General features: G+C 32.4%; 1 protein-coding gene across 1 annotated transcript in view; it reads right to left on the bottom strand.

The window, feature by feature from the left end:
- The window catches only part of LOC139089067 (kin of IRRE-like protein 1), an 85041-nt gene extending 60553 nt beyond the window's left edge, over positions 1-24488 (bottom strand). Inside the window, exon 1 of the mRNA XM_070638497.1 lies at positions 24356-24488. The gene's annotated coding sequence lies outside the window, so the exon portion shown is untranslated. The remainder of the gene's footprint in view (positions 1-24355) is intronic.
- Positions 24489-25720: the final 1232 nt, after the last annotated feature.

Below are 25720 nucleotides of genomic sequence, written 5' to 3' on the forward strand. Positions count from 1 at the left end.
CCTTTAACATTCGCACGTCTCTTAAGGGGGAGAGAAGGAATCAGGCTGGTGAGGAAGGGAAAACAAATTTAATGCTGTAAAATTTGTTTGATCCCGTTGCGTCATTATTTCAGCAATTTAAGTCTCAAACAGGTATTTTTGATGGCTTCACCTCAAATGTTTGTTGTTCTGTGTTTAGATTGTGTAGAATATGGAATGGAGAAGTGGATGAATGAATGGATCAATTGGGAATGAATGGAAGCTTTTCATGGTGAATGGATGTGAGAATTGAATTGAAGATTTGCAATTGGATGGGATGGAAATAGATACTTTTTTGAAGGGTTTAGGAGTTGTATGCAGAATTGGCATGTAGGTGCTTATTGAAGACAGTGGCTGTGTCATAGTGGGTTTTGAGTTTATTGAGGTACAGGGACTTAAAGCTACCAGATTGTGCTTATTGAAGACAGTGACTGGGTGTATCATGGTTGCTTTTGGCATTATTTTGGGACATGGATGTAAATCTACAAGAATTGCCATGTAGGTAGAAATACTCGTCGAAATCCGGCCATATTACGGTTTTGACGGAAGGAAACAACCTGCGGAAGGTGAACTGGTAAGCGGGCTCAAACCCCAGCTGAGACTAACTGTTCATTAGCTTTAATAGAAGGTTCAAGGCTAGAATTTTTGGCGCCTAACACTTTAACTGAATCACTGTCTCAATCCGAGCTACACAAACGAAGAAAACTCCGTCATGGATCCGTTAAAGCATCTTTATCAACATCAAATGGAAGGAGCTTCCATGTAGCACCCATATGACTGCCATTTGATGAATCCTTCTTCATGAGTGTCGCTCGGTATCCATCCCATTCATACCATCCATCACAACCATTACAAAAAGGCAAACACACCTTAAAACTTTCCAAAAACTCCTCATCGCCCTTAAATTTCCGCAACAGTTATCCAAACCCAGAAAAAAATCCATTTCCATTCAATCGCCATCAAAAAAACATAAAGAAAGAACGAACACACGAATGCATTGAGTGACCACTTAAAGTCTTATCATTTCACAATGTCTACAAAAAGCGATAGATTGAAATTGAAAGAATGAAAAGGCAGCAGTTAAAAAAAAACAAAAGTCATGTGTTTCATACGAGACCTGTCAGTCCGCAGGAAGTTATTTGATATTGAAACACAAACACAGAATAAAATACAAGCACGCCCAATCACGTTGTAAGCTATCGTGTTGAGTAATTTTTTTTTTACTTTTCATATGTTCAAAATATACCCCAAACCATCTGCAATACCTTTCCATCGAGACATTTGGTTCTGTATAGGAAAGAAAAACATTTCATTTTCGCTTTTCATACAATACAATTTATTCATACACAGATGGAGGTTAGGAGAGAGTGAGAGAGAGAATTGGAAAAAAAATTGTGATGATTGTTACAATGACATTAGAAGTGACGAGGATGGGTGAGTTTGGTGGATGTTGAGAGGGTTTGTAGAGGAATTGAGCGCATTTTTGAGGTTTTGTAAGGTTTTTGAGGGAAGACAATCGATGTTGCTCTGCCAGTCAATGCAGACATGACTTAAAGCAAGGTTCGAATCCTACGAAGCCTATTGTAAGTTAGTGCAACATTCAAACATAGTCCATAGTCAAATTGACAATCTGAGTGGAATCTGAGCTTGTCTGAGTATCAAGGTTGTATTCAGAAGGGTAGGAAGGATAGGAAGGGTTTGTTGGCCCTCCTTTCTCCTGATGAGTTTCCAGCTACGCCCCTTGCTAAGCATCTCAAGCCAAATTATCAAAATTCAATTCCTCCCACGTTTCAAGTCACTTTAAACAACGACCGTGCTAAGATATCACTTTTGGGTTTGTCGGAATCGTATCTTTATCACAAATAAATCAAAGCTTGTGTTTTTGTCAAGCCTACGCCTCTATAAAAAATTCATCATCAATCCCAAACAGCCGATATACCCTAAATTATTTTAAACAAAATCAGCTCCACGCAAAATTCAATCTGTGACACGATGTGCAAAGAAAATCATTTTTATTAAATCAAGCTACGAAGTAAAGAAAACAAAATAAAAAAAATCATAAAATTAAGCACAAAAAATTCAAATCAAAATTCTATTAAAAGTTAATAATGCGTTGAAATTTTTTGCTTTCTTTTTTTTATTCCTCAATCCTCAAACATATTTTTTTTATTGATTGTTATATACAATTGCGAGATAAGCGACACACTTTTGAAGAAAATTTAATTTTTCAATCTCGTTACTTTATGCTTGAACATGTATTGAGTTTAATAATAAATTGAATATAAAGTGTATAGCAATGAATGAGGAATGGGGAAGAGAATTGGAATTTTTGATGTGAGTTCAATAAATTTTGAGCAACACTTAGCAACTTAATGCAATTTTTGATCAAAATTTGGAAAATTGAAGCTAAATTGAACAAATTGTGGCTAAATTGAAGAAATTGTAGCTAAAATGAACAAATTGTAGCTAAATTGAGCAAATAGTGCCTGAACTGAGCAAATTGTAGCTAAACTCTGTAAATTGTGGCTAAACTGAACAAATTGAAGCTATACTGAGCAAATAGAAGCAAAAATTGAGCAAATTGTAGCTGTAATGAGCAAATAGAAGCAAAAATTGAGCAAATTGTAGCTAAACTGAGCAAATTGTAGCTAAACTGAGCAAATTGTGGCTAAACTGAGCAAATTGTAGCTAAACTGAGCAAATTGTAGCTAAACTGAACAAATTGAAGCTAAACTGAGCAAATTAAGCTAAACTGAGCAAATTGTAGCTTAACTGACGCAATAAGATCTCAAAACACTCTTATTGATCCATTTTTTCCGTCACATATCAATCCACTCATATCCTAGATACACAAATAACTTCTAGCTTGTCAATGCTAAGATACAAAAAAAGCATGCAAAATGATATTTCCTCTTGAAGTCCTTCCTCACTCGAATCAAATAAGGAAAAATTTGTGCTTTTTTCAAATGAATTTTTAAAGAGCGATTCTGTATCCGAAAGCTCATTGAAGCTGAACGATTATACAAAAAGAATTGATTAGTTACTCTACAAATAGATTCTTTTTCTTGGAAACAAATGCTGAACTTTTTCTGACAAGTCTTTTGTTAATTCAATATTTAAGTTTGTTGATTCCTTTTTTGAGAGAGATCTTACTTTTAAAACATATTGTTTTGTGCTGAATATTGGATTTCAGAGATAAAAATAGCAATGGAAATGGAAATATTTGGGTCGATTTTTATGTCTTTAAATGCTGTCTTTGAGGATTAAAGGATGTTTTTGAACTTTAGAGTTGAAATTCAGTTTTGAAATTTTATTGAGTTTTTGGCTTTGAGTTTGGAGCTTTTTAAAATTGTCAATTCAAATTTTAACGGGTTTTTTAAAATTTGAAAATTTTAACGGCTTTTTAAAATTTGAAAATTTTAAAACAGCTTTTTAAATTTTGAAATTTTTAACGAATTTTTCAAATTTTAACGAATTTTCAAAATTTAAAAAGATAATCAGTTAAAAATTTATTTGAATTTTAACGGATTTTCAAAATTTAAATTTTTTAACTTTTCAAAAATCAATCAAAAATGTGAAAATTCCAAATTTTCTTGAAAATTCCAATTCAAAATTCAATTTCACAGCTGAATATCCAATTGTTTTTCTGATTTCTATTTGAATAACTTCCATAATCTTTCATATTGTGAACTCATTTTTGTTGAATTGCATTTTAAAAATTCAGCATTTTTTTTTCATTTTATATTACAATCCAATACACACAGGAAAAGCCAGCCAAAAAAAGCACTAAAACTAAAAATTGCTAGAAAAAAAATATTAAAGTTGGCTGCCAATTATCTTATCGTCTGGTGTTAAGTGGCTTATATTCCTTCCCATATTTTTCCCTATGGATTTTAATTTCGTTTAAATATTTTTATAGGAGTTGTGCAAATAATCATGACAATTAACTTTTATTCAAAGAATACCGCGTATATATGCATTGACTGTGTGTTGCTTCAATAACAATAATAATCATCATTTTGTTGTTTCATAAGCACACCCTTAAAATGACAGGGAAAGGAAATTGACATGAAGGTAAATAAGTTTGAATGATATTTGAGTTTAGGGATGACATTTGGCGTTGTTTTATGTCACATAAAAGGGTGAATATAGAGAACTTAAAATGAATTGCAGAGAACTCAACCTGGTTTACAGAGAACTCAACCTAATTACAGAGAACTCAACCTGGTTTGAAGAGAGCTCAACCTAGTTTGTATAGAACTCAAATTGATTTGCAGAGAACTCAACATGATATTTACAGAGAACTCAACCTAATTTACATAGAACTCAACCTGATTTACAGAGAACTCAACCCAGTCTACAAAAGTTCAAATCTCATGTGAAATTCTTAAAAATGTTGGAATTTACATCAGAAAATAAAAAACTACCTTCCTTCACAGAAGCCAGTCTAAAAATATCACCAACTCCAATAAAAAAGGCAGAACATGCAGCCAGCAAAAAAACAACAAATTCACGCTAAACGCCCATTAGCATTGTTGATGTTTAAGAGGCGCAAAAGTGTCAGTTACAATCGAATATAATCAAACAAAACTTCGAGTTGAATTCAAATCTAATTATTTTTGAAAAGCGCAATTTTATGCAATCTTTCGACATTATTCCACAACAATATGAATGCAACACAACGACGACGGTCGTGGTAAAGGGAAAAATAATAATAATAATAATAATAATAATAATGCGAGACCTGTTTCATGCAATAACAATTGTTCAACTTAAACGATTGTTCGTGCTCTTTATTTTGTACTCAATCTGTGGGCAGCTAAACCTCAGCTGGGTGGAGTGGTGGATGGGATGAGTTAGTCAAAAAAGAAGCAGAAATATCGAAACGAGATAGAAAATGGGATAACGAGTTGCCGAAAATTGAACAGAAAATTTTCTCATGAAATTGTTATTGTCGGGCAGGGGTGCGCAACCTTTTGTTTTTTGGGGCACATCTTGATGGGAAGGCTCAACCGGAATCGCACACGACATGCGGCTCATGGAATTTGGCGACAAATTAGAGTGTCGCGTCACACAGGTTGCCCACCCCTGCCGTCGGAGAGTAAGCATAAGTAAAGAAAAATAAATAGAAATAATCAACTCGACGGTGCGCGTGCTAATGTCAAAGTTTTTAATTAAATTTTCAATATTCGACGGAAAGGTTGTCGTCAATCAATATATAATACGTGATAAACTTGCTCTCCCTATACGTGGTGCATCAATTGGAATTTTATTATAGAAAATTAAAATACTTTTTTTTTATTTGATGTTGTCTGTCTGTAATGTTGATCACATTTGAATGTACTGAGAAATTTTTTGTGAATTGCTTGTCGCTGAATGCAAAATTTTTGCATTTTAATTAATTGAGAATTATGAAGTTTTTAATTAATTTAAATAATTTTTAAATATTTGGGTTGAGTTCTGTGTAAGGAGGATTAAGTTTTCTGTGAATTTGAATCAATTTTATGGAAAAAAATAGGTTGAGTTCTGTGTAAATAAGGTTGTGTTCTCTGCAAATTTGGTTTGGTTCTCTGTAATTCAGGTTTAGTTCTCTGCAAATTTGGTTTGATTCTCTGCAAATTTGGTTTTGTTCTCTGCCAAATTTGGTTTAGTTCTCTGCAAATTTGGTTCGATTCTCTGCAAATTTGGTTTTGTTCTCTGCCAAATTTGGTTTAGTTCTCTGCAAATTTGGTTTGATTCTCTGTCAAGTTTGGTTTAGTTCTCTGCAAATTTGGTTTAGTTCTCTGCAAATTAAGGTTGATTCATTGCTAATCAGGTTTGTTGATCCTTTACCCACAAGGTAACCTTCCTGCATTAATTTATGTGTACATATCTAAGTCCTCGACCTCCATAAGTTCTCTAGCATTCAATCACACATAAATAGCCCTATAAAAGCTCGTGAAACTTTTATATCCATACATTTCTTTTGTTTCTGTTGAAAATTTGTCATGTTACAAGTTCCCGACCAAAGAAAAATCGATACATGCATTAGATAGCATCAATCTTCATATACAGCGGTAATCAAATAAGAAGCACAAAAGAAACAAAAGTCGATTAATTATGTCAGATGGGGTAAAAATATATTAATGTAGATAATATAGCGTGTGGATATAAATAAATGAGTCTTTGTGTCTAAACCTTTAAATCCTTTATTTGTCGCTTCATTAAATAATGTGCAGCAGAAACAAAATTTTTGTTAAGCTTCAATTTTCAACAGAATTTAATGAAAGCATCTCATCAATATTACCATAGATACATTTGGTGCTAAATACACATCTGCAATGTGTATGTAGTACAAAACCAGAGAAACCAGAAACCAAAATTAGAAAATTTGTTCGAAAGAAATTCTTGTGAATATCTGCAGACATGCGAGAAGGAAGTATGGTAAGGAGAAACAATTGAATGAAATTTAATAACATTATGGTTGGTGTAAGGAAGCGCATTTCTTAATTGAAATACGAGATGAGAGTTTGAAGACGTTTAGAATGAAAATTAGGTTGAATTTTGTATGTAGAACTTTCTTACATAACCTTAATATTGAGGTTGAGTTCTCTGTAAATTGGATTGAAAGTTCTTCTCAATGTAAAATTGATTAAAGTTTATTAAATTGAGGTTTGATTCTCTGTAATAGAGGTTTGATTCTCTGTGATATAGGTTTGATTCTCTGTACTAGAGGTTTGATTCTCTGTAATAGAGGTTTGATTCTCTGTAATAGAGGTTTGATTCTATGTACTAGAGGTTTGATTCTCTGTAATAGAGGTTTGATTCTCTGTACTCGAGGTTTGATTCTCTGTAATGAAGGTTTGATTCTCTGTACTAGAGGTTTGATTCTCTGTAACACAATTTGGTTCTCTGTAATACGATTTAGTTCTCTATAATACAGGTTTGATTCTCTGTAATCCGACTTGGTTCTCTGCAAAAATGTTTGGTTTTTTGTAATACAGTTTGGTTCTCTGTAGTTGGACTAAATTCTCTATTAAATGACTTAGTTCTCTGTGAACTTGTGTTCTCGGTAATATTGATGATTTGATTCGCAGTACTGAAGGTCTGGTTTTCTGCAATATGGTTCGGTTCTCTGTAAAAGCTTCAATTCTCATCAATAGAGCTTAAATCACTTAAAATTACATCCAATGTTCTCTAAATTGAGTTCAGTTCTCTGATAATTCAAAATAAAGCTTCAGACCGACAATCTGTCAAATAAGATCCACATACTCCAGCAAAAAGCCTTTATTCATCCCAACATATCACTTTAAAAATAGAAATTCCATCTCTCTTGTACTCAATCCCTCTTACAATCAATAAACTCTTTGATATTTGATAAGAAATTATAATGGATTTTTATTTGAATCGCTCTAGAACGGAGAGAGAGGCATTTATCGGATCAAATCACATTCGACGCAATTCACTATAAAGAATCTTGTACAAAAAATTGAGAAGATTGAAGGATTTTTCACTCTAAATTCCTTTAAAGCTTCTCCTATCGATTTTGGCACACACAAAAAAAAAGAGTCAGAAAGAATGTTCCTAAGACGAAAAATTCTGTTTTGAAAAAAAGAAGTGAAATGATTAAAATGAAAAGCTTCAAGTTAAAATGGCAAGCTGGTGAAATCGATTGAATAAAAAAATCGGGTTTCGGGCGAAAAAAAGTTTTTTAATAAAAAGAAAGTTTCACTCAGCTTTCTGGTGGATTCTCTTCGTCTGCTCCCTTTCTTTTATCGTTTGATTTCATGCTGCAATAGTCGTAAAGTAAAATAACACGAAGATTTTCAGTGTTTTTTGAGAATTATGTTGAGTGATGGAAGACTTTTTTTGGGAACCCAGTTTGTCAAGTAGCGTATATTTTAGCGGTAGTTAAGATACAAAGACTTCTTTAGAGGATTAAGTTCCCTTTTCAGAGAACCAAGTTCATTTTACACAGAAACAAACCCATTCCATTGTACAGAGAATCAAATCCATTTTGACAGAGAATCAAACCCATTTTACAGAAAATCAAACCCATTTTGACAGAGAATCAAACCCGTTTTGACAGAGAACTCAACCCACATTACAGAGAACCAAGTCCATTTTTTCCACAAAATTCTGTAAAATGGGTTACAGAGAATCAAACCCATTTTATTCTCATATTTCACTGATAACTAGACTGGGTTTTGCATTGAACTGAGAAAATGCGCTTCAAACCACCATTTCCCATCAAAATTCTCAAACTTTCCCATCCCCCTTTTCCCATTGAATGATGATAGGCGAGATAAAATATCGAAATAAAGAAGAGAGGAACTTAGCTAAGCTGAAAACTTTACATCTACTTAAAACTTACTGAAGAAATTTCCTTTTTTTATTTCCTCAAAAGAAAGCTCAATAAAAGCAATAAAAGTTATAAGCCGCTTCTCTTTGCCTTCTTCCCATAATACACATATAATATAAACTGATCATTTTTTTTTCCGTTCAGGTTTTGGGCTATGAAAAATTTATGATGGATATTATCGGATTTTTTAGTAAATCTTACTTGTTGTCGTCTGAATTTTCATGTAAAATGATGATTATGTGGACTAAAAAATTCGATTATTAATTACAGTCATCTATATTTGATGGTTTTAGGCAATTTGATGGGTTGTGGAAGTGGAAGAAGGAGGGATTATGTAATTTTGAAGATTATATGCCTAGATCTATAATTATGAGTTGGATTTTAATTTAAAATTTGTCGTGATTGATTGAGATGTGTCAATGGAACTTGGGAGTTGGTGTGGTGAGGTGGCAGAACGGTATTGGAATGACAATCAAAGCTTTGTGTCCGTAGGGTAAATAGAAGTTCTGTTCTCAAAAGGTTATTGCTCGATGACGAACTGTGTGTCTGTATTTCTGGTTCTTAATACAGTTCAAAGTCGAGTCGAGTCGAACGACTTAGTTTTGAGAGGAATCAAGTCGACTTGATTTGAATCGAATCAAGTTGGCTTGATTTGAGTCGAATAAACTTAACTTGGTTTGAATCAAGTCAAGTTGTCTTTCTTTGAGTCAAGTCCAGTTGACTTGGTTTGAGTCAAGTCAAGTTGACTTTGTTTGAGTCAAGTGTAGTTGACTTGGTTTGAGTCAAGTCGGGTTGAATTGGTTTGAGTTAAGTCAAGTTGACTTGGTTTGAGTCAAGTCAAATTGACTTGGTTTGAGTCAAGTCGAGTTGACTTGATTTGAGTCAAGTCGAGTTGACTTGATTTGAGTCAAGTCGAGTTGACTTGGTTTGAGTCAAGTCTAGTTGACTTGGTTTGAGTCAAGTAGAATCGATTTGGTTTGAGTCAAATCGAGTTGATTTGGTTTGAGTCAAGTCGAGTTGACCTGGTTTGAGTCTAAAACTTGACCATGCATGACACAGCACTTAAAAGAAGCTAACTTTCAATAGTTCCTACCAGTTCCTACAAATATTGACGTAAACAAATATTCCAAGAATTTTAATCCTCAAATATTCATAAAAATCCTTCAAAAAAGTTCAAAAATCCTTCAAGGACATTTCATATCCTTATTGTCTCCAAATGCCCACAATAGCCTTCAATTGAAATCAATTAACACCGATTTATAAAGAAATTTAGAATGTCCATTACATGACTCTCCACTTCCCCATCCAATTCCTCAATAAAATTTTCTAATCGATTCAATTTCCATTCATCCACGTTCAAAAAAAAACTTTTTCCTTTCTTCTTTCTATAATTTCTTTTTGTATCTTTTAAAAGCTCTTTTTGATACTTTATTCAATTTAAAATTCAACGCACATCGATCAAAAGACAGCGATACAGCAATACCATGTCTTTATTCATTCAACCAATTTCTATTCTTCACTTTTCATTTGCTGCTGTGTATTGTATATCCATAAAAAAGGAATGTATCGTAAGTATTTTCTTTCAGTTAAGCGCAATTTATCAGACGAAATATGGGCTTTGAAATTGACGGCAGTTAGAATAGAGGATGGTGGGCGGAGGTGTTGTTGGGTTTGGGTTGACATTAGGCGCATAAATGGATGTTAAAGACGGAATTGGCCTAGATAATGGCTGTAAACAGATATTTGGAAGGTTTTGAGGGTTAGAGCTGACCTTAGACAGTCTGACCACGTGGCAGGGGACTAGACAAGTAACTACTGAGGTTTTGAGGGTTGGGACCGACCTCAGGCAGTTCAACCAAGCGATAGTGACCAAACATGGACCCTAACTAAGGTAATAATGTCTGTAATCAGATAATAGTAAGGTTTTGAAGGTAAGAGTCGACCTAAGACACTCTATCTACAAGGTAGTGACCAAAGATTGACCCTAGCCAAGAAAGTAGTTCCAGTAGTATCCTTGTTGATGCAAATGCATTTTATAGACAGTCAAGTACCTGCCAAAGCCACGAATTCTAGTTTGTCTCTCAAAAAAACCAACAATCCCATTCATTTCCACCATTCCCTCGAGTACCCCAAAGGCACAGCACTTAAACATTCAGTAAAACTAACAACAGACCAGCAGCACACTTCAACATACAGCTCATACTGTAAAGAGTAAGAGAAACTTTTCTTTACTTTTTGCTATATCGAATTTTCTTATTCAGCTTTCAAACAATTTGGCAGCGACAAGAAGAGAAATAAAATATACGTGGTAGATGGAGCACCGTGAAGAGAGACTTTTCCGAGTCATTAACCATTGTTGCCGTAGTTAGTTGAGTGTTTGCTGATGCCAACGTAGACAAAATAAAAGATTTTGATTATTAAAATGATGGAATGAGTTTAAAAATGGAAAGTTCGATGAAAAAGTCATCGACTTTTGGAGTTTAGTCAAATGTGTAGCAAAATTTTAATCGTAAATTAATCTTGTTAGTGTTAAATTTAATAGAATTTTAATTAAATGATGTGTGGTGTCAATGACTTTATGCTGAAAATATTTAACATGTCAAATTTAATATTCAGTCATTCATATTTAGCTGTGATGGCATTTTGGATCATTTTACATGCTGTATTGATTTAAATGAATTTTTGGAAAATTATGGAGCATATCTTGTATCTTGCAATTTTCTTTTTATGGCTGTTTCATCAATGTATGGCAATGAATAGAAACTGAGCTGTAAAGCTCTTTGTGACATATATAAGATTTGAAGGTTTCCCGGGGAACACATGGCGTTGGAATGACCGAAAATCCAGCTTCAGACTTACTTGACTAAAGTTTGAAGTCGGATTTCATCGAATCAGTCCCGAACATTGAGTCGCGCTGCATTGGTGCCACATGGCGTAGAAATGGCCGAAAAACCAGTCCCAGGCTGATTTGACTCTTATCTGAAGCCGGATAAATTGTCCTAGCGCATCATCATGTAAAGCTTAGCGTGTTATTGATCAAAAGGCATTTTTTAAGGTTTTTTTGCATAGTTTAACACCCCTTGAAACTCAAATAACTCTAAAAATGACTAATATAGAGAGACTAGTCAAGACTAGCAATGAACACAGCAGAATCTATCACAGCTATGCCTAGAATCCTCAATCGACTACCTCCCACTAGCTCCCCACCCTTCAAAAAATCACAAAAAACCCCTACCCCACCCCAACTCATTTCCCATCAAATATTTTCATTTCATTTTCGCTCAATCAATTAAATACACGTCGGTTTTGTAATTTAAACAATAATATAAAATATGCTTCGATGAGCGATGAATGAGTCGCTTTATGATATTTTCAAACCACCAATGTTATTATAAACCTATATTTTGATTTTGTGAATATTAATTTTCAATGGATACAGCTTTGGGATCAACAAAAGAAAATTTTTTTTTTTTTAATTTCTATGCTGCATTTTATAATCACTCGCGTAGATTTCTGTAAATATTTTATAGCTTTTGTTGGTAATGGACTTTTTTTATATGATTTTAATTTTGCCCTTCCTTCTTTTTAATGTTACGTTGTTTGTTTATGGACGGGGAAAAATTAAGAGCCACAAAATAATGTTGTTCCTATTTCTGCTACAATTATTGTTATTTACAGTGAATAGGTATTGGAATTTGTTTGAAATGGGCAGCAATTATTGTGGTTGGTTCGTTAGGGTTTTATAAATAACGGTCAAAAATTTTTCAAATTTTAACGAAATTTTGAAATTTGAATTTTGATTTTTCACTGTTTTGTTAACATTTTTATCGAAATTTGCTTTAATTTTGCAATTATTAATTATTATTAACCATTTAAAGCACCATATTAAGCAATTAATCACAGAATAATCAACAAACCAACCAAATAAGTAAGAAAAATCCACCAAAATCCCAAGAAATCAAACATTTCAAGCCAATTCCACACCAGCACACCGAAAATGGCTTGTTTGTGGCAGAGAAATTTAATTACGAAGAGTATTACAACCCAAGGAAGTAAGCAAAGGCGTTATTTATGCATAAATATATTTAATTAGAATCACGAACGCTCAATATAGCATGAAAAAAATATCATCTTATGCAATAAATGATCTTGAAATTATTGCGGATGAAGAAGCAATACAATAATGCTTATTAATTTTTTTAACAACACCCATTGTATATTAAGTTGGCTGCATACATTCGTATAGCATACAATAACGGAAGACAAGGCACGGATAAAAGGCAATTTTGTTGATATTCAGAACAGCTCGCGCTATATTTTCCTCATTCATTTCATCTCATACCATTAAAATGCCGAAAATCAGCTGAATGTGTATCGTTGTCTTACTCGCTTGCCTTTGTTGCCATCCCATACATTTCAACTCATTGCCAAAGTCTTTCATTTTATTTTATTATCAATATTATTTCATTACTTATCGTTATAGAGAGGAACAGTGGAAGTGTGTAAGACAATGGTGAGGAAATAGTATGATAAAATATGTATGTGATACTCAACAGGATGAGGAAGTGTGAAAGGGAAAATTTGTACATTTAGAGTCTGGGACGTTTAGTGAGGGGAAGAGCCTTTTGAAGTAAATTGGAATTTATTGGATAGAACGTCTGCTTTGTTTTGAAAATGAGGGTCTTGGGAATGGGGATTTGTTTTGTTATTTAGTGCCTGGGATCGTGGATGAAGATCTGGGATGAATTTTTGATGATTTTGAGGGATAATCAGTGAGTTTTGGGAGATTTCTGATGATAAAGTGGAACTAAAGAAGCTTATTAGGAGTTTTGTGATAAAATCTATTAATTTGAGGCTTAAATGTCATTCAGGACTTAAGATAAGCTTATCCGAGAGATCCACACGCCTTTATGTGGATGCCAAAGGGCAGCTGCTGTCATTTGCATCACTCAGGCTACTTTATGGTCAAATGACTAGCTTCAGACTAGTATTCAACTGAATATTAGACGTAAAACATAATTTCCAAACTTTAAAGCTCAATTCAATCCCAACAATCAATTCATCCCTCACACTCCTTCTCCCATCATCACATAATCCCCCAACACCCCCCAAAACATGCAATATTATCCATCCCCAACTCTATTTTAAACCAAATTATTCTTCTGCCTTTCATTTTCACAGCACCAAAAAAAAATTGTGTATTGCGATGATTGCATTTGTTCTGAAAATTAATTTAATTAAATTAAATGTGCCAAACACATTCTTTCACACAATTTTTGAATACAGAACCGAGGAGCAAGACTAAAAAAAAGTTTTTTTTTTCTCCTCTTCCCTCAATTTTTTTCTACTTATGTATATTCTCCAGCAGTCCCTCATTCATTATGTGTACTATTGTATAGATATAGTCAAGGGAGAAGAAGAAGGAATAAAGTGCAGGAAGACTGAGATGAGAAAAAAAAAGAATTTTCTATGCTTGAAGACAAAAAATAATAATATGTATATGAAATTTAATTCAATGAGGGCTCATTGCCATTGCTTGTAGTGTAAGGAAGTGAACTATAATGCTGCACCTAAAAGTTTCATCTTCAGGAATAAAGGAAACTCCTCGAAATTTTCTTCTGTGTCTGAGGGAAATGATATAAGAATGTAAGTTTGATGATGGTGGGGAAATGGGAGGATATGAAGCTTTTTTGAGGGTTTATTACTCTCAATTGAATCAAAATTGTATTCATTCAGCAAAAATTATCCAAAAATGTCCACAAATTCAGCAAAATGTCCTAAATATTCTGCAAAATGTCAACAAATTCCTCAATATTTTGCATAAATTCAGACAAATTGTCCACGAATTCAGCAAAAATATCAACAAATTCAGCAATAAAGTCCACAAATTCAGCAATAAAGTCCACAAATTCAGCAATAAAGTCCACAAATTCAGCAATAAAGTCCACAAATTCAGCAATAAAGTCCACAAATTCAGCAAATTATCCACAAATTCAGCAATAATTTCCACAAATTCAGCAAAAATGTGCATTCAGCAAAATTGTCCACAAATTCAGCAAAATTGTCCAAAAATTCAACCAAATTATCTACAAATTCAGTAACAAGCCAAAAATTCACTAAAATACCTGAAAATTCATCAAATTACTAAAATTAAATCCTTCTGCTTACAAACTACTTCACCCATAATCCAGACATTATGCCAGCGAACCAAAAATTTAATTAAATAACCTAAAACTAAGCAGCATTCATGATGATTATAGTAAAGGAAATTAAATGCAAAACAAAACACATGAGAAACAATTTTTTTTCTTATTTTCTTCCTGCACAACACACTGCACCTCCCTCCATTTTTCCATTCAATTCTGTTGCTTATCTGCTTCTGAACAGAGAACGTAGAAAATTTTTCCTGACTTTCTTTTCAAGCAGAAATTTTCATAAACAAAACAGAACAAACTTTCTTTTTTTGTGTATTTCTCAGTAGGATGATGTGAGGAATAAAATAAGCTTCTTTTTTCGGTTGCTTTCAAGCACATGAATGATGTTTATTTTGTGGATTTTACCAATGAATTTATTCATTATTATGCGTTTTTGTTGGTTTTTTGCTCAACTTTTTTTCCAGTCTATTTTGAATTTATTTTAGTTAAATTTGAATATAGAGGAACAGTTGTTAATGTGCAAATAGTTTGTATATGTGGATAAAAGTTTTTGTTTTGATATTGTAAGTGCTCCTTACTGTTACGAATGTGGAAATGTTTTGTATAATAAAATATGTAATTGTAGTGAAATTATTATGTAATTTGTGAGAAGTTTTGAGGTACGTTTGCATAATTAATAGAAATTTTAAATGATTAGTGTAATGGAGGTTCTGGGAATTTTGATTGTTGAGCTTTCAATCACTTGAGGATATCTTAAGCAGGACTTTTTGGCTTCAACACGTATTCAAAGACTAGCTAGCGTTCCTAATTGTTTAAAACGATCCAAAACACTCAAAATTGACGAAAATGTAATTCATCACTTCTGAATGCCCATCCTTATCAAAAAAAGGCTAGATCCTCAAGCAAGAATTGACAAGACTTCGTGAATCCCGACTCTAAATGGACTTTAGAAGTCCGAACTTATTTAATTGATAATTGGCAAGCGCAGCTAGTTATAGAGCCAGATATCTGTTCTTCAGGCGCCGACTGAGAGAGTTCATGGATCACACCTGATCTGTACGAGCTCCAAAAGTTCAAAAAAGCGCCTCACGTTGAAGTACTGCCAACTCTACACAAAAAACCCACAAGAAGATCTTATTTGACATAACAAATCCCTTCTAATTTATGTAGCTAGGGCTCTATGCCAAATAAATTAACAATTTCAATGTCGGACCTGAACTTCTGAATTCCTGTAAATTAAGTGTTTTTTGGACTATTCCTAATTCTTTCTGAAGCAATTTTCAAATTAGAGACAATTTTGATTCTTCCAACCAATTTACATACACTTCACCATCAAATTACAATCTATATATAGCCTCCTTTAAATAATTTCCATAATTTCCAAAAATACTTTCTATCAATTCTGTTCAATTCAATCTCACAACTACCAATTTACAGTCTCTATCCCATACCCCCAAAGAAATTTGACTAAAATAGCCTATCAGTTCCAATCCAAAAAAAGCACCCCACAATCCACCCTCTCCTAAATGGCACTATCAATATTTCAACAAAAGAATGAATAAATTTTTTTCTCCCAATTTTAAATGAGAAGACACATTGTTGCTTTTTATGTCTTTATGACTTGAGGCAAGGAAAATTTTCTTATTGAACAAGAATATTTAAAATATTAAGTAGTCTAAAAATATTTTATTGCCTTTTGATGTCATCGTTTTTACTACACAATTATTGTTGTTGGAGATGAAGAACAGATGAAAGTACATGGGTGGAATATGACAGATTGTGTGGATTGAAGGAGCTTTTTAGGACTTTTAAGGTTTGATTTTTGGGATTTAGAAACAAACTTTGAGTTGAATAGCTGAATTTGAACCAATTTTAGATTTGTTTTAGGATAATTAAGAATACAATTACAACTGGTTCGAGTTCATTCAATTTTTGGATACGAAAGCAATTCCTTTACAAATTGAGTTTGCCAAAATTCGCTAAGAACCGATTTTGACAAACTGAACCAAATTCAAGTCGATTATGTAGGTATGTAATTCCTGCAATCGACTAAATTTGCAGTTGGAGCTTTGTTTGGAGCGCAGCTATTGAGTTTTCTGCTCAGTGGACGAAGCATGTGACTGGAAATCGTATGAATTGGGTTCGAGTCCCTCTTAGAATCAGGTTATTCAGAAATGCACATTTTTCAATAGAGCCAACAGATTTCAACTTCTGGGTACAACACATTAGGACAGCAATGAGACCTATTTGCATCCGCTTACCTAAGGACAACATTTGCATTTATCGATGTTGGATATTTGCAAAACACAGGTTAAGTCGTACACTTTTTGGATTATGCCACAAAATTTGCATTAAATTACAAAACAGCAATTCCTAAACTTTACAAAGTCAAAGACCTGACATTACTATTCAAATGAGAAATGACAACATCTTCACCACAAATTTTTTAACATTATTAAAATTAATTTCCATCTCCTCAAAAAGGAAAAAAAAACTTTAAAGCCATTTCCACCACAATAATCTTCCTTTGAAAAAAATTATTCCATCTGACTAATCTGACTGAAGACTTTTGTACGAAAAGTTCATGAAATATCTTTAGCATTTTAAAATAAATGAAGATTGCAAGAAAGCAAGCTTGAAGATGATGTGCATTCAGAAATAACATGTATATTAGCTATGGTAGAAGGAAGATTGCATGCAATGGAATCTTTTTTAATATTTAACAATCATAATGATGATGATGACGATGATGAACAAGAAGAATTTAATACAAGAAAAAGAGAATCTTTATTGCATAGCTTTATGAAGCAAATATGCAAATTGCAAAACTTCATTAAATTCCTTAACCTTAAGGCTATTTATTTATGAACAAGAACTGTATGAATGAAAGGACATGATACTATCCATGAATTTATCATTTTATATCATATTCTAAATTAAAATTTATCCATATCAGGCAATTAGATAATCGAAACAAGTGTTCGTTTGTGAATAAAGCTTTAGGGAAATGTGTTGAAGCTTTGCTGGACATTGCTCTCTTTTTTGGAATTGTTTAATGGATATTGGTATCGACTGTATGGTGTCGTTTTAATTAGGGATTATCAAGATATTAATAATATTGTTGAGGCTTCTGGATATAGCCTCGAGTATAAATCAATGAGTTCCTAGTAAATGTCATCTGTTTCGTATTGTCAAAATTCAGAGGAATTAAGCAATTTGATCACATTCTAGCTTGTAAATTCCACAAAATAAATTGATCCCGAGCAACACAAATGAAGAAGGCTCTGCCTCGGAGTTGTAATGAATCTATCATAGCTCTTTAGCTAGCACTAAATAAAAGTTGCCTAAATTTTACTGCCATATGGATTAATTTGTGTTGCTCGGGTTTATTTGGAAGCCATGAATGCCCTGCCATTTGGTGTTAACTTTGTCGAAGCCTTAAAAGCCCTCAGAGTAGCCTTTAAAGCTCCATGGTGGACCATTTAAAGCTCCATGAGAGCTTGTGTCACTCGGGAATCCTTTCTTACAAAAAAGCTCCTTACTGACTGTTCTCTATAAGCTGTTACTGTGGATTCTTTCCAAAAGCTCCATGAGAATTGGTTTTCACTTGTGTTTTAGCACTCGGGCATCAATCCTTCCTTTTACAAAATTACAGCTAAAACAATAGACACAAAAATATACTGTTACTGTTCTCTAAATATACTGTTACTGTGGACCAATTCTCATCTCCAAACCTTTGATGTTAAAAATAAATTGAAATTCAAAGCAATCGGTTGCTTAATTAAGACTCACGGACATACCATTTCCGTTTCAAATTTCGGCAGTAACAAACTTTTTTTTTAATTTTACAAAGACTTTTAATTTACAAAAATGCTTTGTAATTGTCGTTCGAAAATTGCAATACAGTCGATTTGATCTGTAATTTGATTAATTAATCAAAGAATTGAGTTCGGGTGCCTATAATAATTAATCTTTTGATGCTTTAAATTGGCATTTTCATAATTGATAATATAAAGTTATAATTATGTAATTATGGAACAAAAATTGAGTAAATTGAGGCTGAATTTGATGTAAAAATTCGGATATCAGTAGAAAATTGTATCAAATATCAAGCACAGAGTCAGGAGGATTACCTAAGTCATTGAATTTGCTTAAATTTACTAAATTGTCACATTCATCAAATGATTCGAAGTGGTTCGGTGACGGAATGGTTCAGTAATGTACCGACATAACTAGAATATCGACTCTGCGATCATGAGTTCGATTCTCGACAGGCGAAATTGTTCATTTGCCACTTTTTCGAATTATATTAAGTGGAATTGCGGCTCACAGCATTCATTTGTAGAGTACAGACAAGTAATGTCATCAAAGGAATTGTTCTGATCCTTCTACAAACTGTAGCTCTTCAGAGTGTAGAGGCATGACGTGCCTTCCTTATTTAATAATCATTAGTCACGAAACGTCCTTATTATTTTATTATGCAACAAGCAACAGCCTAAATCATTGAATTCCAAGAATCCAAAGTTAATGTACCCAAATCTTCTTCTTCTTCAACATTCCTACACTTCCTTATTTGTCGTGCCTACTGATAACAATCAGCAGTTCAACAGAAATCAATTATTTAACAAGAAAAGGCACCACAAATAATAATAATAATTAGTTATTGGACTTTTATCGATGGATTATTCATGTATATGATAATGACATGTCGAACAGAATAAAATATTGAGAGAAAAATGAGCAGTTTTTCATTCATTCTCCCTTCCATCGACTAGATTCTTTTTTGTTCTTTTACTTCATTCATTTAACAAGTGAAGCATGATTGTGCTTTAACATTCATTCATTGAATATTTATCGACACATTTAACGTCGAAAGTTGTATGGGAGAAACTGTAACAACAAACAGGACAAGATTTATTGCCAAACGGCACTTGTGATTAGCTTGTGAAAAAAAAAAATGTCTCTCAGACGTAGTTACCGATAAGGAATGCTTTTATTGTTTTTTATTTAGCTCGTTCGTGTTTCTCCCATCATGTCGAGGGAGATTTCCATTTTTTGTATATCATGAAAATATGCAAAGTATGCTGCTCGTTTTGGATAGATTAATGGCGAGATGCCTGGGATGTCTGATTGAAAAATTGAATTGTTGAGTGATTAACTGGATAAGTGGGGTATTATATGGAATATATCTAAAGTTTATTGGCTTTATGCTGTGTAAAAATTGTTAAAAAAAATTAAAATTCTAAAAAAAAAAAGTTGCTTTTAGTGAGAATCGAACCCGTGGCCTGATGGTTGATTGTCCATCACTCTACCTTCTAGGCCATTGACGCATATTAAAACAATGAGACAATTTTATAATTTAAATGATTTAAAATTGAAACTTGTATTTTTGATGCATTAATCGACTTGTACTACTTAAATCAGCTCCAAAATGACAAACTATAAACCCCTTACCCCAAAAAATTCGCCATAAACCTTCACAATTCCTCCACAATCCTTTTATTCTACTTTAACTCTAGCTTCCAGTTTTTTCTTCTCTACTTGAAATATTTATTAACAAAACAGACGCGAAATGAAATATTCATATAGTACCATATGATATTGAGCGACTGAACATATTGTTTTGCATGTATAACCACCATTCACATTAAGCATTCTCAGGAAAATAACATAAAACAATTTCTTTTTCTTGTTTTGTTGTTTTTATTTTTCTGTACAAAAAAAAAAATATGAAAAATATGGATATATATGTGGATAGTTTGTTTGAATTGGTTGTATATTGCATCATTTTATTCCGACAAAAAATTTCCTCATGATAATTCATTTCTTTTATGATATGCACGAATCATATTTTTCAAGTATGTTGAATGTATGTTGGGTGTAATTAAGTGGTTTTTTGGGACGTAAAATTATGTGGTGAATTATGTTTGGGATTTCTTTCTTTCTTCTTTTTCATCGGATGGATATTTTTAGCTTTCGTCCTGGGAACGTGTGGATTTTGCATATGGTGAGGTAATGTTTGTGGAAAGTTTATATAAATATTGAGTTCTCATGATTTTTCATCATGTTATATCAGGACGGTTGAGACTTTTGATTTAATATCCTTCTTTATTCAAATTTAGAAGGCTGGCAGACAGACGGACGGACAGGGTCAATGACGTAATAAGGATGTATAGAACAGAATATGCCAGACGGGAATGGTTTGAGGGTCATTACTGACTATACAACGGTGTTTTCAGACGTCCCAGGTTGCCATGACTAGGATTTTCAAAGCGTTATCTAAGTTCATGACATTTTAATCCCGGAATTGAATACAAATCAACCGAATCTGGCCTTGGACCAGAGTCATTCTGGCTTGGGACTGAATTTTGAACATTTCTACGCCAAGTGTCTTTCGAGTTATGTTTTGTAGTGCTAGAAAAGGCTCCACCACAAATCCAAGAAGTCTTTTACTAAAGTTGCGTTAATTAATTCTTAATAGAAGCCTATTTGTGTGACCTTCACATGGATCATAACTTAAGGCACTTTGATTTGTCATATTGCTTAAGATAAACATTTAAAGTAAGGCTTGTTTGTTCAGAAAAATGCATATTCAACTCAGAGAATCCAAAAATTCGGTTAAAATTCAGCGTAAATGATTGAGTTTTAAGAGGATCACACAAAAGCGAATCCCATAAATGGCAAATGTACGTAACTCAAAATTTTAGATCTAAAATTCGAATCTAAATCAGGAATAGACATTCATGTAACATTTTCAGCCACTCAAATCTGTAGATTTTCAATCCTTTTGGTCATCGATGATTCCCTTTATTTGCCATGGTAATTATTATATCAGACCAAAACCGTCATGTTGTATAAATGCCTGTTTAATGAATGTAAATTCTCTCTTTGAGTTTTACACTGTCCGATAAGTTCCTGTTCATACTCAATACTATGAATATCAGATTTGTGGATTGAAATCCCAGATTTCTCAGAATTTAACTCAATGTCATTCACTTTTTGATACCAAAATCTACTCCAAATGGCATGAATGAACGATTTAAACTTAATTGATGATTCAAGTTGGCTTACTCAAGCTTCAAATGTCCATAAAAATCTCAGAACTAAAGCAAATTCAAGCTCTGTCCAGTATCCAAGCTCACTCATTAAATTTCATGTTAAATCATTAATATTTTCCGTTCCTTATTACTCAAATCACTAAAAAAAGGCAAAAAAAATTGTTCCGCTTAAAAAAATCCGCTCGGTCGTCCAAAAATAGACTCGCCTTGAAGCACTTTTCCAACGAATTAGTCTCGTTTTATTAAAAATTACAAGCAATATGCCTTTACAAAATGTCCTTAACTCGGTTATCTTTAAAGAAATTCAAATTTTGACGTCCCACTTGAAGCATTTTTCATAGAAAAATTTGTGAATCAATTTTTATGCTTTATGGAATTTAATTATGAAATTCTCTTATTTTTTATCGTTATGCAGAAGAAAATTGACCTTTAAAAGCTTCATGCTTGCTAGCAGGTGAGAAAAATTTATTTATGGAGTTTAAATTTGTATTTATTCATTTACGCTGCTTAATTCTCATGAATTATATGCGAGCAATTGACACAGAAATGATCGATAAAATGAGAGAGATCCTTGAAACTTGAGCATACTTGTTGTGAGTTGATTGTTAAATTTGAGAGTTTGAATTGTGATAATTGGATTGTTTTATCTTATGGACTTTGTATTAAGCCTGTGGTGGGTAACTTTTTTGGTGCAATGGCAGAATTCAGGCCTAGAAATTGAGATTTTCACGGCGTACTAGTGTATCATGGTACACAGGCTAGACATCACTGTATTCAGCAATAAAATAGAATCAGTGTCTTAAATTGTAAATCGTTGGCTTTATGACCTTCTTGATGGAACATACCAATTGTAACTGGGAATACTACAGATTAAATCGGGTCTTATGACGTATTTGTGTCATTGTAATATGCAGAACTTGCGACTGATTCGAATCAAACTATTAGTCGAAGGTCTAGTGGGTTTGGTGCAATAGATTATTAATCACAGTGTCTATAGCTATATTACGTAATATCAGAGCTCGATGTCGACTCAGATTTTGCATTGAAAAGTCGATTTGAGTCGACTCGACTTCATATCAAATTGGATTCGACTTCAAGTTCCGCTTCAAAGCCAAAAAACTCACAATTCTTCAAGGCCATTCCTTCCTAACCCTACATATTAATTTCAATTTTAATTAAATTACATTTCAATAAAAACAGACAAACAAAAAAAAACTTTGTTCAGCCATCGTCGAGAGCACATGTAACTGACAAATTCATGTGAATTATTATCATCCCCAGCATGACAATGGGAAATAAAAACACAGACACACATCATGACGAGGATAAAAAAAAACTTTGTCATTTACGTTGAATGCAATTCACACAGATTCAATTCTGTTGCTGAACTTTCTGCACTAATTATTTCACTCAAAAAAAAACTTTGCTGCTGCTTTTTATCAAGCACTGAAAAACTTTATGCTTTTTATAATTTTTTAATGAGTGCAATTCGTCTGTTTCATTCCACAGTTAAGAGTGAAAAAAAGACTTTTTTTATTAATTTGCCTGCACATAAAATTTCACATAAGTTTCTTCCCGTCTCATTTTCAGCGATAGTGTCACGTAATTCATAATTTTTAAAGATTCACAATTTTTTTCTCATTCATTATTCCAATTTATACATTGTTATGGAAATAGCATTTTTGTCATGTCCTTGCTCATGCATGAAGTTTATTTTATAGCTCACTTATTTATGCTGTAACTTTACTTGTTTGTACTTTGTTCTTTGACACTTTTTTTTGCACTGCTGTTTGAAGTCCTTTTATGCATTTATTTTTCTTGTTATCAGTTATTTAAATCTCATTTTGCTACGGAAAGTTTAGTGAAATTTTGTTGTAAGTCTGAATAATTTTACATATGGAAAATTTCAAATTTGAATTAAAATTCTATTTAAATTTTCAGAGCTGAATGTTGTTGAACTTTTTCTGGATTTTCACATAGATTTTTGTAAGTTTCAATTTCAATTTGTAAGTTTCAAGTTGAATTTAGATGCATTTTTTGATAAAATTGCAGATTAGCATTTCACTTTTAGAATTTTTGCATATTTTAAATTGTATTTAAATTGAACTAGAACGACACAAATCAGATAAAGAAGTCTTAAGAGAATCTGTCTTGGAAGGCACACTCTAGGATTGATTGACTCAGGTCTGAGTTTGGATTTCATCAAATCTGACTTGGGGCAAAAGTAAAGTTAGCCTAATGCCAGATTTTTAGTCATTTCGACATCATTTGCCATCTATCTTAGCAGATAGATTCAATAAGAACTACGTGTGGCTTCCAAATTGCTGCCAAATAAAGCCTTATGTTGATCAAATATTTATTAACACATCGATAATTCCAGTTAAGTTGGAAAAACTTTTCTGACAAAGACAACAATAACTGTATTTATAGTTTAAATTGAGTTAGAATTTGCAAAATCGGATTGAAGTTAAGTTTGGAACTTCAAAATTAATTATTGCGATTTAAAACAAAATTTAAAATCATTTAAGAAATGTAAGAAGTTTTAAATTTTTTTAGAAAGTTTCTTCATTGAAATAAATTTTGAAATATTCGTTGTTTGAATTTGAACAATTTAAGTTGATTCTCAACATTATGTACATATTTAATCAAAATTTAATATTTTTAAAACACTATAATTTTTTTTAAAAAAACTATAAAAATTTCAAAATTTCTTTTTATATTTTTCAAAATTATTATTTTCCCAAAAATTTAAGATTTAATTTATTTAAAAATTCACTGCTTACTTTTATTTAAAAATGTTAAAAATTCCAAATTAGTATAGATTCAATATAGAATCAATTTCACTCTATTTTTTTCACTATTTTCTTTAAAACTTGGTCTAAAACTAGTTAATTTATATTAGTTTAGCACACTAGCTTCATTTATAAAACACGTCTAAAAATTCACAAATTTTAGAATCCTGAATTAAAATTGTATGTTGTAAATATTTTAAATTTAAAATTCACGGTCTTTTGTTTTGAAATACACTAGATAATATTTTCCTTCATTTTATAATTTTATTCATAAAAGTTTCACAATGAAAAATGTTTTCAGGAAGCTTATCCTGTCAAGCATGACTTCAGGTTTATTTATTTATTTATTTTTTATAACATTTCTTTTTTTAAAGAATTTTTTAGTATTTGCTGCAATTTCAATCCAATTTCACTTTACTTTTTGAATGAAAATATTTTAATAATTCTCATTATTTGCTTATCATTTTCGAGATTCACTCATATAATCCACAAATTTATTCTCATTCTCATATTCTTATCAATTATTTCAAATTCTTGTCTTCGTCCACAAAACATTTCATTTTTATTCCTCTTATCATCAGCCGCAATAAATGTTTTTCAATTTCTTCTTTCCTTTTTATTTACTTTTACAGGATTCAAGAGTAAAAAAAAAAGTCACTAAGAACCGAGAACGTCAACATTTACGTGCTTATTCAAACGCGATTTAAGATTGACTGAAGAGAGAAATTGAATGTGAAGGGAAAGGCAGGCAAAAAAAAGGAAAAAAAAATTCTTTATCAAATTTTCGGAATTGTGGAAAAAAATACTCAACATTTGGCAGTTATCACAATAGAGCATAAGCATAAAAATCATGAAAATACGATTTTTATGGTAGACGTACAAATAATTTCCCATCGTGTGAGAGAATTTTCCAACAGAACAACGAGACGAACAGGAAGAATGCTTTTGATACAGAAATTTTTAACGGTGTTAAGGATGGAAACATTGTGGAAAATGTGAATAAGCATTTGAAGGGCTGCAGGAGATTGTAAAACATTCGGGAATGTTTTGTGTCTGTTATCACAGAATGCGGCTTAGTAAGGCAAAGAGTTTTGATGTTTCGAAAGCGAAAATGAAGCCAAAATACTGAGGATTTATAAATTTTTTTGAATTTTGAACATGAACATTGAAATATTTTATGATATTAATAAGAAATCATTTGAAATTTGTTCATTTGTCAGTCAATTTTGCTGAATTTTTGAAGAACCGCTGTTTTTTAGTTAGCACTGATGATGGCTTTCAAAAATTTTAAGTCTATTTAATTTCTAATTAGATTATTTAGCTTGATTTATCAAGATTTTAATTTGAATTTACTCA

The sequence above is a fragment of the Chironomus tepperi genome, unplaced genomic scaffold (genome assembly GCF_022539635.2).
Source record: "Chironomus tepperi strain 1889 unplaced genomic scaffold, CSIRO-AGI_Ctep_v1 contig_174, whole genome shotgun sequence".
Classification (NCBI taxonomy): domain Eukaryota; kingdom Metazoa; phylum Arthropoda; class Insecta; order Diptera; family Chironomidae; genus Chironomus; species Chironomus tepperi.